The sequence below is a fragment of the Cervus elaphus genome, chromosome 24 (assembly GCF_910594005.1).
Source record: "Cervus elaphus chromosome 24, mCerEla1.1, whole genome shotgun sequence".
Lineage (NCBI taxonomy): Eukaryota > Metazoa > Chordata > Mammalia > Artiodactyla > Cervidae > Cervus > Cervus elaphus.
The window spans coordinates 70,023,081-70,039,908 of NC_057838.1; the positions used below are offsets into that span (position 1 = coordinate 70,023,081).

Here is a 16,828-nt window from a genome sequence, read left to right on the forward strand (position 1 = left end):
CCCATGGCTCAGCAGTAAAGAATCTGCCTGCAATGCAGGAGATGAAGGGTTGATCCCTGGGTTGGGAGATTCCCCTGGAGGGCATGGCAACCTGCTCCAGTATTCTTGCCTGGAGAATCCCATGGACAGAGCCTGGCGGGCTATGACCCATGGGGTCACAAAGAGTCAGACAGGACTAAGAGATTAACACTTTCACTTTCAAGCTGTTATGCACAAGAGACTCTTGTTCAATGCCTGGGTCAGGAAGATCCCTTGGAGGCGGAAATGGCAACCTATTCCAGTATTCTTGCCTGGGAAATCCCACAGCAGAGGAGCCTGGTGGGCTGCTGTCCAGGTCACAGAGTCGAACCGGACTGAAGTGACTGAGCATGCACGCATCAACCCTAAAAACACAGGAAGATATGCCAGCAACAGGACTCACTACAAATACGTGTGTTCATAGCAGGAAGATGTTATTAATTAATATTTATTCGTTCTTTCAACAAACAGGTCTTGAGCGCCTTCTGTCTGCCGGGCCAAACCCAGGCTCCTTCTCCTCCCCTCAAAAACAAAAACTAGGGAGGGGGGATCCGGATGGGGAATACATGTAAATCCATGGCTGATTCATGTCAATGTATGACAAAAACCACTACAATATTGTAAAGTAATTAGCCTCCAACTAATAAAAATAAATGGGAAAAAAAAAAAAACCTGTCTTTCAAGAGGGCTCAGGCCATCTCAACAACTAACCTTTGCTGCAAGTATTGCGGCACTGACATTGAGAAGTCTGTCCTCACAAACAGAACCTCGTGAATCTTTACTAAATATCGTGGTCTCGGATAAAAAAAGTCCATTTTTTTTTTTTTAACGTTGCCTTACCGCTTTATGATGTGACAACCTTACGAAAAAGCTTTGCGTCTTCAGATGGCACACTTACATATTCCCAAACTTGTCGTGTACCCGGTCCCCGTCGCCATTTCGGCCCTTGGAAGGGACCCAGCCTAGGCGAGAGGTGGACATCCCCACCCTCGTAAATCTTTCAAAAACAAAACCCGCTAACCATGGCATATCCTCACACGTTTTCCCGCACTTTGCTTTCCCTCACTTAAGTGTCTGCTGGGTTGGGTACCCATTAGTGTAGGAGCCGTCCTGCGCTTTCCCGCGACAGCACGTCACTTCTCCGAAAGGAGGAACGAACTCGTTTCACCTTGTCCCTGGTTTCGCGGGCAAGACCGGAAGATCAGCCTCCGCGAGGAAGCCGAGGGAACTGGAGCTAAGGGGACCCAAACTGCTGGGAGGGAATACCTAACGTGGCCGTGGGGCTTCGTCAGCCCGGAGCCGAGTCCAGGAAGGGCAGGGCCCGTTGCCCGCGAGGCCGCCCCACCGCCCCGACAAGCACCGAGGCCCAGAGAGAGCACCCAGCGACGGCGGCCAGGCCACTTCCGGCCGCGCAGTGGGGGCCGCCATCTTGGACTCTTGGCCACCTAAACGACAACAAAGACGGCGGGACACTGCGGAAGCTGTCTTTCTCCGGGAGCCTACTGCGATCCCAGCTCACAGATCGCCGGGTGTCCCAAAAACAGACCGGCCCCTCAGCGTTCCGTACCGCCACACAGGGAGCCGCCATCTTGTACTGCAGAACTCTCCATTTCCGGGACCGGCCGCTGACGTGACTCGTGAGGTGCGAGCCAACAAAGGCGGCGCGAGCGCCGTCTGGCGGTAGCGCCGCAAAAGCGCCGACAGCTATGACCCGACGAGGATTCTGCTTCCGGGTCTCCGAGGGGGCGGGTCGCTGACCCAAGCGCCGGGCAGGGGCGTGGCTGGGGTGGCCTGGGGAGCATGCGCATCGACGTTGGAGCGGGGCGGGGCTCGGCCTGCTCAGGTTGAGGGTCCTAAGTGAAAGTGAAAGGTGAAAGTCGCTCCGTCTTGTCGGACTCTTTGCGACACCATGGAGCACGCCAGGCCTCCCTGTCCATCACCAACTCCCGGAGCTTGCTCAAACTCATGTCCATCGAGTCGGTGATGCCATCCAACCATCTCATCCTCTGTCGTCCCCTTCTCCTCCCGCCTGCAATCTTTCCCAGCATCAGGGTCTCTCCCAATGACCCTATAGGACAATGAGGGTCCTAGTGGTTTATTAGGCCTCCCCCGCCCGTGAGGCTCGTGCTATATACTGTTACCGCTTACACGTGCCCTCCTTACCCTCTCTGCTAAACCCTGGGGAAGACGGCCTGGAGGTCTCCCCTTTCTGTAAAATGGGAAACATTACCTGGTCGGGGGTTGTTGCGAGGCTTGTTTTCGGATGACAGTATGGGTTCGTAATGACTGCCTGCTTCTTCTCCCTCGGTAATAATGAGAACAAACCTATGCAGGACAGCCTGTGCCGCCCTGGGTCACATCTGGAGGAGCCTCCTGGGCAGGGGCAGTTGATACGGCACAGGGGGCAGCGCGGTGCACGCGGTGGGGCCATTGCTGCCCGGAGCTGAGGACGCTTCCGCAGAGGGTGGCCACGGAGCAGACAAGGCGTGAAAGTACCTGCTCAGCTGCCGAGCCCAGCACCGCGTCGGTGAGTGTCCAGGTGGCTGTGAGGCAGACGGTGGTGGTTGTGGGGAGCACCGTCCCCAGCCGCTCCGAGAAGCCAGACCACACAGCCGTGTTCCTCTCCTGTGGCTGGTGACGGCTTGTCACGGGCTAGCGTTCTGGTACCACTTGGCTACCAGCTCTCTCAGCCTGCAGCGGCCTGAAGGTTGGGCGGTGCCTGGAGGCCGTTCTGGCTCCGTCAGGAGTCTGGCCGCCTGGCCTCCCTTGGAGGGCTCCTGCTTGTCCTCTTCCATGAGGAGAACTACATGTCTTTGGGATTCACACATCAAGATGCACAGCACCTGCATGCTAAGAAGCTCAAAGATAGTGATTTAAGGGCTCCTTAGATAAGATTACCTGCTCTACTTGCTTCAAACCAGCAATCAGACCACCTCGATTTCCATCAGGGTAGCTTCCTCTTTCTGGAAGTTAGATGCATTCCAGGGCTTCAGGAGACCTCTCTTTAAAGGGGAAAATTTTTTAAATAAATAAATAAAGGGGAAAATTATGTTTGTATCAGTTCCTACAGGGGTGATGAGTTAGCATGTTAATGGAGGTACAGTGGTTAAGGGCATGTCTGAGTCAGTCTTCACCCTCAGCCTCATCACATGACCCAGAGGAGATGCTGTTTCTGTCCTTTGGAAATATACAAGGTTTGTTAAGCCAGGTGTGCACATCACAGATATTACTACCTTGTTGCAGGAGAAATGAAGTAAGGAAACCTCATCCTGTTTCTCTGTGATCATCCAACACTGAAATTGTCTAATATTGTCCTGGACATTCATACTGGACAACACTAACCAAAGCAAACAGGAACATCAGGCCTTTCCACTTGTATCCTCATAATGTTAATAATTAATCCTTTGTGCAATTGTCTTTTTTTTTTTTTTTTTCAGCTGTGCTACTTGGCTTGTGGGACCCTAGTTCCCCATCCAGGGATCGAACTTGGACCCTGGCAGTGAAAGCACCAAGAGTCCTAACCACTAGACTGCCAGGGAATTCCCCTTGCAGTTGTCTTTTAAGCAAAAGAGAATAATAAAAAAGCTACAAAAGTATATTATGTTATTGCTTACATTTATCTTCATTGGTCCTCTTTTCCCCTGTATTTGGAATCAAGTTAATGACTAGTATCATTTCACTTTAGCCTGAAAGATTCCCTTTATTATTTATTGGAATGCAGGTTTGCTAGCAACAAATTCTCTCAATCTTTGTTTATCTTGGAATCATCATTGCTGTTTCATTTTTATTTTAGCATTATCAGTTCAGTTGCTCAGTCGTGTCCGACTCTTTACAACCCCATGGACTGCAGCACGCCAGGCCCCCTGTCCATCACCAACTCCTGGAGTCCACCTAAACTCATGTCCATTGAGTCAGTGATGACATCCAACCATCTCATCCTCTGTTGTCCCCTTCTTCTCCTGCCTTCAATCTTTCTCAGCATCAGGGTCTTTTCAAATGAGTCAGCTCTTCGCATCAGGTGGCCAAAGTGTTGGAGTTTCAGCTTCAGCATCAGTCCTTCCAATGAACACCCAGGACTGATCTCCTTTAGGATGGACTGGTTGGATCTCCTTGCAGTCCAAGGGACTCTCAGCTTCTCCAACGCCACAGTTCAAAAGCATCCATTCTTCGGCGCTCAGCTTTTTTTATAGTCCAACTCTCACATCCATACATGACTACTGGAAAAACCATAGCCTTGACTAGATGGACCTTTGTTGACAAAGTAATGTCTCTGCTTTTTAATATGCTGTCTAGGTTGGTCATAACTTTCCTTCCAAGGAGTAAGCATCTTTTAATTTCACGGCTGCAATCACCATCTGCAGTGATTTTGGAGCCCAGAAAAATTAAGTCAGCCACTGTTTCTACTGTTTCCCCATCTATTTGCCATGAAGTGATGGGACCAGATGCCATGATCTTAGTTTTCTGCATGTTGAGCTTTAAGCCAACTTTTTCACTCTCCTCTTTCACTTTCATCAAGAGGCTCTTTAGTTCTTCACTTTTTAGCATTATAGTGTACTACATTAATTGACTTTTTAAAACAATTTTTGTTTACCTATTTTTGGTTGTCCTGGGCCTGCCTTGCTGCTCGGGCTCCTCTCTAGTTGCAGTGCCGAGGCATCTCCCTGTGACGGCGTCTCTTACTGCAGATACGGGCTCTAGGGCACGCGGACTTCAGGGGTCATGGCAGGAGGGCTCTATGGCACAGGCTCTGACGGCACGGCTCTCGGGGTCACTGAGCTAGAGAAGGCCGTGGTCCAGGTGATCAGATTGGTGAGTTTCCTGTGATTGTGGTTTTCAGTCTGTCTGCCCTCTGATGGAGAAGGATAAGAGGCTTATGGAAGCTTCCTGTTGGGAGAGACTGACTGAGGGAAAATCGGGCCTTGCTCTGATGGGCGGGGCCAGGCTCAGTAAACCTTTAATCCTATTTTCTGTTGATGGGTGGGGCTGTGTTCCCTCCCTGCTCTTTACCTGGGGCCAAACAATGGTGCAGGCAGTGAAGACAATGGAGACCTCCTTCAGAGGATCCCAGGCAGGCAGAGCTACCCTCAGTGGCCCCAGCCCTGCAGCAGGCCACTGAAGACCCACGCCTCCGCCGGAGACTCCTGGACACTCACGGCAAGTCTGGGTTAGTCTCCTGTGGGGTCCTGGATCCTCTCTCCTGGGTCCTGGTGCACAAGGTCCTATTTGAGCCTCCAAGAATCTGTTCCCCAGTCCTGTGTAGGTTCTGGCAGCTCTGTGGTGGGGTTAGTGGCGACCTCCTCCGAGAGGGCTTATGCCACACCCCGGTCTGCGGCACCCAGAGCCCCTGCCCCTGCGGCAGTCCTCTGAGACCCATCCCTCCCCAGGAGACGCTCAGACACTGCTCTGTCTCCATCTCCGTGGGGTCCCTGGGTCCTGGTGCACACAAGCTTGGTTTGAGCCTCTGAGCGTCTCTGGCGGGAATGGGGTGATTCAAAACGAGATTTTGCCCCTCCTACCATCTCACTGGGGCTTCTCCTCTGCCCGTGGATGTGGGGTATCTCCTCGCAGCTGCTTGGGCACTGCACAGCCGCTGCTCCAGCACCTACACGCTTCCCGGGGTTTCTCTGCTGTGTAGGGCCACCCAAGATGGACGGGTCATGGTGGAGAGTGCTGACTAAACGTGGTCTTGCCTTCAGAATCCCATGAACAGTATGAGAAGGCAAAAAGATAGGACACGGAATGATAAACTCCCCAGGTTGGTAGGTGCCCAATATGCTACTGGAGAAGAGTGGAGAAATAACTCCAGAAAGAATGAAGGGATGGAGCCAAAGCAAAAACAACACCCAGCTGTGGATGTGACTGGTGATGGAAGTAAAATCCAATGCTGTAAAGAGCAATATTGCATAGGAACTTGGAACGTAAGGTCCATGAATCAAGGCAAACTGGAAGTGGTCAAACAGGAGATGGCAAGAGTGACTATTGACATTTTAGGAATCAGTGAACTAAAATGGACTGGAATGGGTGAATTTAACTCAGATGACCATTATATCTACTACTGTGGGCAGGAATCCCTTAGAAGAAATGGAGTAGCCCTCATAATCAACAAAAGAGTCTGAAATGCAGTACTTGGATGCAATCTCAAAAACAACAGAATGATCTCTGTTCATTCCAAGGTGAACCATTCAATATCATGATAATCCAACTCTATGCCCCTATCAGTAATGCTGAAGAAGCTGAAGTTGAAGAGTTCTATGAAGACTTACAACACTTTCTAGAACTAACACCCTAAAAAGATGTCCTTTTCATTATAGAGGACTGGAATGCAAAAGTAAGAAGTCAAGAAACACCTGGAGTAACAGGCAAATTTGGCCTTGGAGTACAGAATGAAGCAGGGCAGAGGCTAATAGAGTTTTGCCAAGAGAACGCACTGGTCATAGCAAACACCCTCTTCCAACAACACAAGAGAAGACTCTATACATGGACATCACCAGATGGTCAACACCAAAATCAGACTGATTATATTCTTTGCAGCCAAAGATGGAGAAGTTCTATACAGTCAGCAAAAACAAGACCAGGAGCTGACTGTGGCTCAGATCATAAATTCCTTATTGCCAAATTCAGACTTAAATTGAAGAAAGTAGGGAAAACCACTAGACCATTCAGGTATGACCTAAATCAAATCCCTTATGATTATACAGTGGAAGTGACAAATAGATTCAAGGGACTAGATCTGATAAACAGAGTGCCTGATGAACTATGGACGGAGGTTCATGACACTGTATAGGAGACAGGAATCAAGACCATCCCCAAGAAAAAGAAATGCAAAAAGGCAAAATGGTTGTCTGAGGAAGTCTTACAAATAGCTGTGAATAGAAGAGAAGAGAAAGGCAAAGGAGAAAAGAAAAGATATACCCATTTGAATGCAGAGTTCCAAAGAATAGCTAGGAGAGATAAGAAAGGCTTCCTCAGAGATCAGTGCAAAGAAATAGAGGAAAACAACAGAATGGGAATGTCTAGAGATCTCTTCAAGAAAATTAGAGATACCAAGGGAACATTTCATGCAAAGATGGGCTCAATACAGGACAGAAATGGTAGGGACCTAACTGAAGCAGAAGATATTAAGAAGAGGTGGCAAGAATACACAGAAGAACTATACAAAAAAGATTTTCATGACCCAGATAATCACAATGGTGTGATCACCAACCTAGAGCCAGACATCCTGGAATGAGAAGTCAAGTGGGCCTTAGGAAGCATCACTAGCAACAAAGCTAGTGGAGCTGATGAAATTGCAGTTGAGCTATTTCAAATTCTAAAAGATGATGCTGTGAAAGTGCTGCACTCAATATGTCAGTAAATTTGGAAAACTCAGCAGTGTCCACAGGACTGGGAAAGGTTAGTTTTCATTCCAATCCCAAAGAAAGGCAAGGCCAAAGAATACTCAAACTACTGCACAATTGCACTCATCTCACACTCTAGTAAAGTAATGCTCAAAATTCTCCAAGCCAGGCTTCAACAGTACGTGAACCATGAACTTCCAGATATTCAAGCTGGATTTAGAAAAGACAGAGGAACAAAAGATCAAATTGCCAACATCCCCTGAATTATCGAAAAAGCAAGAGTACCAGAAAAACATCTACTCTGCTTTATTGACTATGCCAAAGCTTTTGACTGTGTGAACCACAAGAAACTCTGGAAAATTCTTAAAGAGATGAGAATACCAGACCACCTGACCTGCCTCTTGAGAAACCTGTATGTAGGTCAGGAAGCAACAGTTAGAACTGGACATGGAACAACAGACTGGTTCCAAATAGGGAAAGGAGTACATCAAGGCTATATATTGTCACCCTGCTTATTTAACTTATATGCAGAGTACATCATGAGAAATGCTGGACTGGATGAAGCACAAGCTGGAATCAAGATTGCCAGGAGAAATATCAATAACCTCAGATATGCAGATGACACCACCCTTATGACAGAAAGCGAAGAACTAAAAAAGAGCCTCTTGATGAAAGTGAAAGAGGAGAGTGAAAAAGTTGGCTTAAAACTCAACATTCAAAAAAAAAAAAAAAAAAACCTCAACATTCAGAAAACTAAGATCATGGCATCCGGTCCCATCACTTCATGGCAAATAGATGGGGAAAAAGTGGAAGCAGTGAGAGACTTTATTTTCAGGGGCTCCAAAATCACTGCAGATGGTGACTGCAGCCATGAAATTAAAAGAAGCTTACTCCTTAGAAGGAAAGTTATGACCAACCCAGACAGCACATTAAAAAGCAGACCTTGTCAACAAAGGTCCATCTAGTCAAAGTTAAGTTTTTTCCAGTAGTCATGTAAGGATGTGAGAGTTGGACTATAAAGAAAGCTGAGTGCTAAAGAATTGATGCTTTTGAATCATGGTTTTGGAGAAGACTCTTGAGAGTCCCTTGGACTGCAAGGAGATCCAACCAGTCCATCCTAAAGGAGATCAGTCCTGGATATTCATTGGAAGGACTGATGTTGAAGCTGAAACTCCAATACTTTGGCCACCTGATGTGAAGAGCTGACTCATTTGAAAAGACCCTATTGCTGGAAAAGACTAAAGGCAGGAGAAGGGGACGACAGAGGATGAAATGGGTGATTGGCATCACCGACTCGACAGACATGAGTTGAGCAAGCTCCGGGAGCTGGTGATGGACAGTGAAGCCTGGGGTGCTGTAGCCCATGGGGTCGCAAGGAGTTGGGACATAACTGAGCAACTGAACTGAGCTGAACAGCACAGGCTCAGTAGTTGGGGCCCATGGGACTTATTTGCTCTGCAGCATGTGTGGTCTCTCTGGGACCACGGATCGCACTCGTTTCCTGCACTGGCAGTCGGATTCTTTACCACTGAGCCGCCAGAGAAGCCCTGTTACTCGACTTTTGAATGTTAAACCATGCTCCTATTCTTGGGAAAGCCCACTTGATCATGGTCATGATTATTTTTATATGCTGCTGGATTTGGTTTGCTAATATGCTGTTGAGAATATTTGCATATATATTCATAAAACATACTGATCTGTAGTTTTTTCACTTATAATGTCTTTGACTTTGACCCCCGGTTACTAATGGCCGGGTAGGATTGAAGGAGGACACAGACAGAGCTGGACTCCCTCTTAGGCCAGGCTGCGAACATTAGGCTACACGCATGGTCACCCTCCCAATGGGCTCTGAACTTTGTGCCTGGTGTCTATAGAATAGGCATCCCAATGGGAAACCAGACCCCCCGATCAAAGAGCCTCAGGACTTGGACTTGGACTCTCTGTCACCTAAAAGAATATGCGAATTATCTCTGTAACAGAACATGACCACAGGCCTATTGATAAATGTCTACTGTTTAACTATCGAGGCTTATGACACATGAATCATGGGTTAACTGTGATCATATCTTTTACCTTGTCCAGACTAGTTTCAGGGAATTTGGGGATGTGGGTTTGAGCATGTACGCTTAGGGCATATAAGGTTTTCACAAAAACTGGTCAAGGTCCTTGGCTAAGAGGAGACTCTGCCTTGGGCCCGCCGGTGTAATAAACTGCACTCCACTATCGGCATTGTCCTTCTGAGTGAGTTTGTTTCCCGGAACACGTAGCTACAACATTTGGTGCATTGGTCAGGAAACTCCTCACTTTGAGGAGACAGGTCCCCTTTGGGACTACTCCAAGGCCTCGTGGCTTGAATCTTCCAGAGAGGGGAAGGCGCCTCGCCTTTCTGGAAGGATTCTGCTTCTCAACGCCTGGATCTCTCACGTTAGCAGGTAGTGGACGGCAGCAGGGGAACTGAGCGCTCGGGTGAGGAGGAACCCACCCGGCAGGGTGGAAGAGGGGGCCTGATCACCCCCTGAGAGGGACTAGAAGGGGCACTGGCCCACAGGAGCCTGGAATAGGCAGGTGGCGGCAACTGCTTGGTACACAGGTCGACGAGCGTGTTAGGGCTTAGGAAGGAAATTTGTGAAGGTCATTTAGGAGGTGTGTCCATGCCATCACGGGGAAGATTATCACCCAGCGATCACCAGGGGATTTTTAGGAGAAGAAACTTGGTCCTTGTGAGCTCATATTCTACCTCCCCCAGGAGGTGCCCCATCTGCTGCGAAACTCCCAATCCCTCAAACTAGTTAGGGTAGAAAGAAAGAAAAAAAAACAAACAAACAGTAGATCAGTGAGTAGGAATTGGCCTTTCCAGGAGAAGCCTGGGACATGGGGTATCTAACCCATCTGTGCTTTTATCCTCACCCAATTAAGCTCGCCGGGACAAGAATGACATCTAAAGCATCAACGAGAAGGTAAGAAAAATGGGAGGAAGCGGATCTAAGGCAACTGTACTAGAAAATATGATTAAAAACTTCAAAAAGGGATTTGACAGAGTCTACGGGACAGAGATGACACCCAACAGGCTCCGCACTCTCTGCAAGGTTGAATGGCCCGCAATGGGAGTCGGTTGGCCACCAGAGGGTACCATGGACTTAAATTTAATAAAGACAGTTGATGCCATAGTTACGGGAAAACCTGGACACCCCAATCAGTTTCCATACATAGACTCTTGGCTAGGGATAGCCCAGGACCGCCCCCCCGCCAAATGGGCCAGATTTTATATCCATAATGGGGAAGGAAACATATTAATGGCTCAAAAAGTAACCAACGATGAAAAGGAAATCTTACAGGATCCAGAGGGGGAAAAACTTCCCCCGCCACCATACTGGATGATGATCCCACCAACCAATGCTCCTCCGGGCCGAGAGCCTCCCCACAGGGAACTGACCAGAGGCCAGTAAGCCTCCCATAGCCTCCACTTCCACCAGTCCTCCCGACAGCCCCACAGCATGTACGGCCACCATTCTGGCAAGCCCCGACCTTAGCTGAACGGGCAGCAGGCTACCACCCACCGGATTCAACCACTGCTGACGTCATACGCCCCAAGCTCCATCCTCCGCTCCCAGTACCGCACGAGGGGAGGGAGACACTGGAATTAAGCAGAGACTGCCCTCTGCGAGAGAGCCGGAGGGAAAGGCACCACTACAGATGCCTCTTAGAGAAGTCCAACAACCTCCGCTGCAAGGGGAGGACAGTAATTACCATCAAGCTCCTGTAGCTTATCAGCCCTTCTCATCAACCGACATACTGAATTGACAAAAGCATACCCCCTTACTCGAAAGAGCCACAAGGTATGACGAGATTGATGGAAGCCATCTTTCACACTCATCGACCAACATGGATGATGTCATGCAATTATTGACATCTGTCTTCAGTACTGAGGAGAGGTATAGGATTTATACGGAAGCAAAAAAATGGTTACGAGAGATGGTTCCAGAAGGTATTGCAAACCCAGAAAGGTGGATAGAGCAGGCCTTCCCCAATGATAAACCTAATTGGGACTATAACACGGAAGAAGGGAGGATTCAACTAGACAGATATCAGACAGCCATTATACAAGGGCTAAAGAGGGGAGCCCGTAAGCCAATGGACATGTCAAAACCTGCTGGGGTAATTCAGAAGGGGAATGAATCACCTTCTGAATTTTATGAGAGGCTCTGCAAAGCCTATAGACTTTATACGCCTATAGACCCGGAAGCTGCGGGCTCTCAGACTATTGTAAACTCAGCATTCATCTCGCAGGCATGCCCCGGTATTAAACGAAAGCTTCAAAAGACAGAAGGGGTGCTATCCATGTCCAGTTCCCAGTTAACTGAAATAGCAGATAAAGTGTTCCAGAACAGGGACACAGAAATAGAAAAGAAATATGAGAAGAGATATAAAGAGGAACAAAGGAGAACAGACCAGAGATTTGCAATGCTAGCCGCTGCACTAGGAAAGGCTATCTTGGGCCCTCCGGGAAAACCTCCTGCCCCAGGGACAGGACAGCCCTTCAGCCAGTCCCAACGAAGGCCGGGGGCCCCATTACAGCCAAACCTGTGTGCCTGGTGCTGAGGGTTTGGCCATTGGAAGAATGAATGCCCTAAGGCAAGTAGGGAAGAAAAAGCTCCCGCGGTTGTGCGACTTGCTGACTTGGAAACTAAATAGGGCTGCTGGGGCTCAGAGATATCAGGTCCCCAAGAGCCCATGGTAACCTTAAAAGTGGGGGGCCAAAACATGGACCTTATGGTGGATACAGGAGCAGAACTGTCCGTAGTAACAAAACCTGTGGCATCACTGTCCACAAAGACTACCGCTGTAACTGGGGTATCAGGACAAGAGATGATAAAATCATTTTTGCCAGCCCAGAAAATGCCAGGTGGGGGGACACCAAGTGCTTCATGAATTCCTCTACATTCCTGAGAGCCCAGTACCCATGCTGGGAAAAGACTTGCTCTCCAAACTAGGAGCACCAGTGACTTTCTCCCCTGAGGAGAGGCCCACCTTCTGGGTGGGCACTACGACTTATTTGCTCTCTCTCTCAATACCCAACACCCCCACCCCCCCCCCCCGACCAAGGTGAGTGGAGGTTGCATGAGCCTCCGAAGGAAAAACCAGGTGGGCTGGAGGAACTTGAAAGAGAGCTAACTCAATTATTCCCCCGAGGTCTGGGCGTAAGACAACACCCCCCATCCCCCGATCACCCCCCGACCTGGGCTGGCTAAGCATCAAGCCCCAGTGATAATAGAACTCAAGCCAGGCGCCATCCCAGTTAGAAAGCGCCAGTACCGGCTACCAATAGAGGCCCCGGGCCGGCATACTGCCGCACATCAATACATTGAAACAAGCGGGCATTCTAGTAGAGTGCCAGGCAGCTTGGAATACACCGATTCTGCCAGTCAAAAAGAAAGGAGGACGGGACTATAGGCCTAAACAAGACGTCAGGCTAGTCAACCAGGCTACTGTGACTTTACACCCCACTGTTCCAAACCCCTATATCTTACTTAGCCTCCTCCTGCCGAGGACTAAAGTTTATATTCGCCTAGATCTCAAGGATGTCTTCTTCTGCGTTCGCCTCGGCCCAGCGTGACAGCCCATCTTTGCCTTTGAATGGGAAGATCCAGTCAGGGTCACCAAACAACAGCTCACCTGGACTCCCCCACAAGGGTTTAAGAACTCCCCAGCCATGTTTGGGGAAGCCTTGGCTTCTGAGCTGGACTCATTCCACCCGGAAGAGTATGGCTGTTGGCTCCTACAATACGTGAGTGACCTGCTCCTGGCCGCTGAGACCAGGGGACAATGCTGGGAAGGGACGAAAGCAGTGCCCCAGCTGCTGACGGAAGCAGGTTACCGGGTGTCGAAGAAGAAGGCGCAGGTCTGCGAGGAGGAGGTGAGGTGTCTGGGGTTTGTTTTAAAGAAGGGCGCAAGGTTATCGAACAGTCCAGAAAAGAGGTGATCCTGAGAATCCCAACACCTAAGACTCGTTGGCAGGCCCGGGAGTTTCTGGGAGGTACTAGGTTTTGAAGAATCTGGATTCCAGGATATTCCCAAATGGCCCAGCCTTTATATGAACTCCTGACAGGGCCTGAGGAAAATCCACTAAATTGGACTGAAAAACAACAGAAAGCCTTTGATGAACTAAGGTTGGCAATTATATCAGACCCCGCTCTAGGGCTGCCAGACCTTGCCAAGCCATTCACTCTATATGTAACTGAAAAGGACAAAACCGCAATGGGAGTGTTAACTCAGACTGTGGGAGCCTGGGACAGACCTGTAGCCTATCTCTCAAGGCAGCTTGACAATGTCGCCACCAGGTGGCCCGGATGCCTGAGAGCCATTGCCGCAGGTGCCCTACTCGTACGAGAAGCTACTAAATTGACTTTAGGCCAAGATCTGGTCGGAAGAGTCCTACCTGAGGTCAACACACTCTTACAAGGAGATCCCCACAAATGGCTATCAAACTCCCGGATTATTCAATATCAAGTGTTGTTATGTGAAAACCATAGCCTCCATATTGAGCCTTTCCAGACTTTAAACCCAGCCACACTCTTTCCAGTGGGAGAGGATGGACCTTCTCATGACTGTGGGAAGTCTTGCAAGAAGTCTACGCTTGCAGGCCCGACCTCCGAGACCAACCGATTCCAGGCCCTGATTGGGTCCTATATACTGATGGCACTAGCCTGATAAAACAAGGGCAGCAGCTGTCGGGTTATGCCATAGTTACAGAATGGACTATCATCTACCCTGGCTCCTTGCCATGACACTGGTCTGCTCAATGAGCAGAGGTATGGGCCTTGATTCAAACACTCCAGCTGTCAAAGGCAAGGGGGTGAACATCTCCACCGACCCCAGGTATGCCTTTGCACACTACATGTACACGGGGCTCTATATAAGGAGAGAGGCCTCTTGATAGCTAGTGGAAAAGATACCAAAAATAAGGAAGAAATTCTGACCCTATTAGATGCTGCCTGGGAACCAGAAAAGATTGCAGTCATACACTGCCGAGGACATCAAAAAGAAGATACCCCCCAGGCTCGGGGAAACAGACTGGCAGATAAGACCACTAAACAAGCAGCCAAGGGCTTGGGAGTGACAAATGAGGCCTCTATTACAGTGCTCGTATTGGCGGAACTGCCTGAGCTAGCATTGGACTCTCCAAAATACACTACTGAAACCCAAAACCAACTAGCCAAAGCTGAAGGGGCTATAAAGACTGAAAAGGGATGGTGGGAATTGCCAAGTGGCAAATAATTGGTACCGGAAGAGCTGGCATTCACTCTGGTAAGCCAAACACACCAAGCAACCCACCTAGGCCATGATAAACTGGAAGAGCTAATTCAATAATATTTCTTGGTTCCTTGCCTCTCTTCCCTATGCAGAACAGAATCTCAGAACTGCACTGCCTGCTCACAGGTCAATGCTGCCTCTCGGCACAGACAGAAACCTCTGGGGATTCAGCTAAAAGGCACGCTGCCCTTTGAACACCTGGAAGTGGACTTCACTGAAATGAAACCTCACCGACTTTCCCATTACCTGCTGGTCATGGTATGTACGTTCTCAGGATGGGTAGAAGCTTTTCCTATCCGGACTGAAAGCATCAGAAGTAGCTCGGTGCTTGCTTAAGGAGATAGTCCCCAGATTTGGATTTCCTACCAGCATTAGATCGGACAATGGCCCGGCTTTTGTAGCTGATTTAGTACAACAAATAAGTAAAACTTTAAACATCAAATGGAAACTACACTGCATATAGGCCCAGAGTTCTGAGATGGTGGAATGAACCAACTGGACACTTAAAGAGATTCTCCAAGTGGATCATAGAGACTGACTGCTCCTGGGTGGACTTGCTTTCGATGGCTCTGCTCAGACTCGGGATGACCCCACGGTCCCATGGCTGCTCTCCATATGAGATTGCATATGGGAGACCCCTTCCCATAATAAAACAGGTATCAACCAATTTGCCTCAGGTAAGGGGGAATGGGATTTCGCGGCAGATGGAGCAGTTAGGTAAGGTAGTCAGGTAGCTAAGTTTGTACAAGAAAGAGTGCCGTTCCCCTTGGGGGAACAGATTCATGAATTTACGCCTGGTGAACAATATGGGCCAAAGATTGGAAACATGATTCACTAGCCCCTCGGTGGAAGGGCCCTTATACTGTTATTCTAACTACCCCTACTGCAGTTAACGTTGCAGGTATTGCCCCTTGGATCCATCATATGAGGGTGAAGAGAGCATACCACGCAGACCCAGAAAACGCTGAGTGGACTACGCAGAGGGACCCCACTGACCCTCAAGAGACTAAGATCATCCTTAAGAAGAAGAAGGAAAAGAAGATCCCAGATAAGCCCCTTCATGATGAAGCCGCACAATCAACTCCTGCTGCTTGGGCTCATCAATGTGATTTTGAATGCAACTTCCGTTTCAACTCAGGACGGTGTTTTCATCTCATGGGCACATTCCTGTGCGGACTTCCACAACACCTCCAGCTGCTGGGTATGTGGGGCTATGCCTCCGTCTGTGATGGATGGACTTCCTTGGTAGGTGTCACCGCTCCGCCAAGGAGATTTTAAACTACTCTGCTCTTTTCTGGGACAACAAAAAGAGACTTTCCTTTCTCTTGTCAATCATAATCTCCCCCTGCTCTCTTGCTGTAAGCCAGACCTACAGTCAATAGACTCGGGTCATGGGGTTACATTTGATATGCCAGTTTCATAGAAGTAACAAAAGCTCATACCTCATATTTAAAGGGCAAAAAGGAAAAAGGCTCCCTGACCAGCAAGTGAGGACAAGCCTCTAGGTATGTTGAACAATTTTACCAAGTCTGGGATGAATATTTCTGGACGACCCCAGAAAAGGGCCAATTAATTACTCTTGCCGCTATATGCTGGGAACAAAAAGAACATAGGGTAGGGTTTGGTGACCGTCCCTTAGACCTGAAAGAACTAAAATATATGGGATTCCTATCCCCCGAACAATGTCAACAAACATTCAAGGTCACATAACATCCCAATCAGTCCATCCACTGGCCAGGCTCTGATTGGAAATATAACCCTTGAATCCGCTGGGTGGCGCCCAACGGAACCCAGTGACTTTGTGGGCCTAACCTTTGGCCTTGGCTATCAATCGGCTGGGTAGGCCGCTACACACTGGGATTCGCTTTTGTCCATGGCAGCATAAAGCCTAACCTATAACAAGGCCCAGTAAATCTACCTTATTTACATGCTAGGTGGGAAAGATCTGTGTTTCAATGGTATGAGTATATTGCTGCCTTATTTGTACCCTCTATAGGGACAACAGATATTATGATTAAAGCAGAGGCCTTGACTAATTTCACAAAGCAGGCCCTCCTAGATAGTACAAAAGCCATCCAAGCCTTAAATGAAGAGCAAATCCAAGTGAGAAAAGTGGTAATTCAAAATAGAATGGCTTTGGACATACTCACAGATGCTCAAGG

The 16,828-nt window shown here is 48.7% G+C and overlaps 1 long non-coding RNA gene across 1 annotated transcript; it reads left to right on the plus strand.

The window, feature by feature from the left end:
* Positions 1-987: 987 nt before the first annotated feature.
* LOC122683123 lies at positions 988-3,903 on the plus strand. The gene is made up of 3 exons (XR_006337629.1): positions 988-1,994; positions 2,352-2,545; positions 3,456-3,903. It is a non-coding gene; the product is annotated as an uncharacterized LOC122683123 (long non-coding RNA).
* The last annotated feature ends 12,925 nt before the right edge of the window (positions 3,904-16,828 follow it).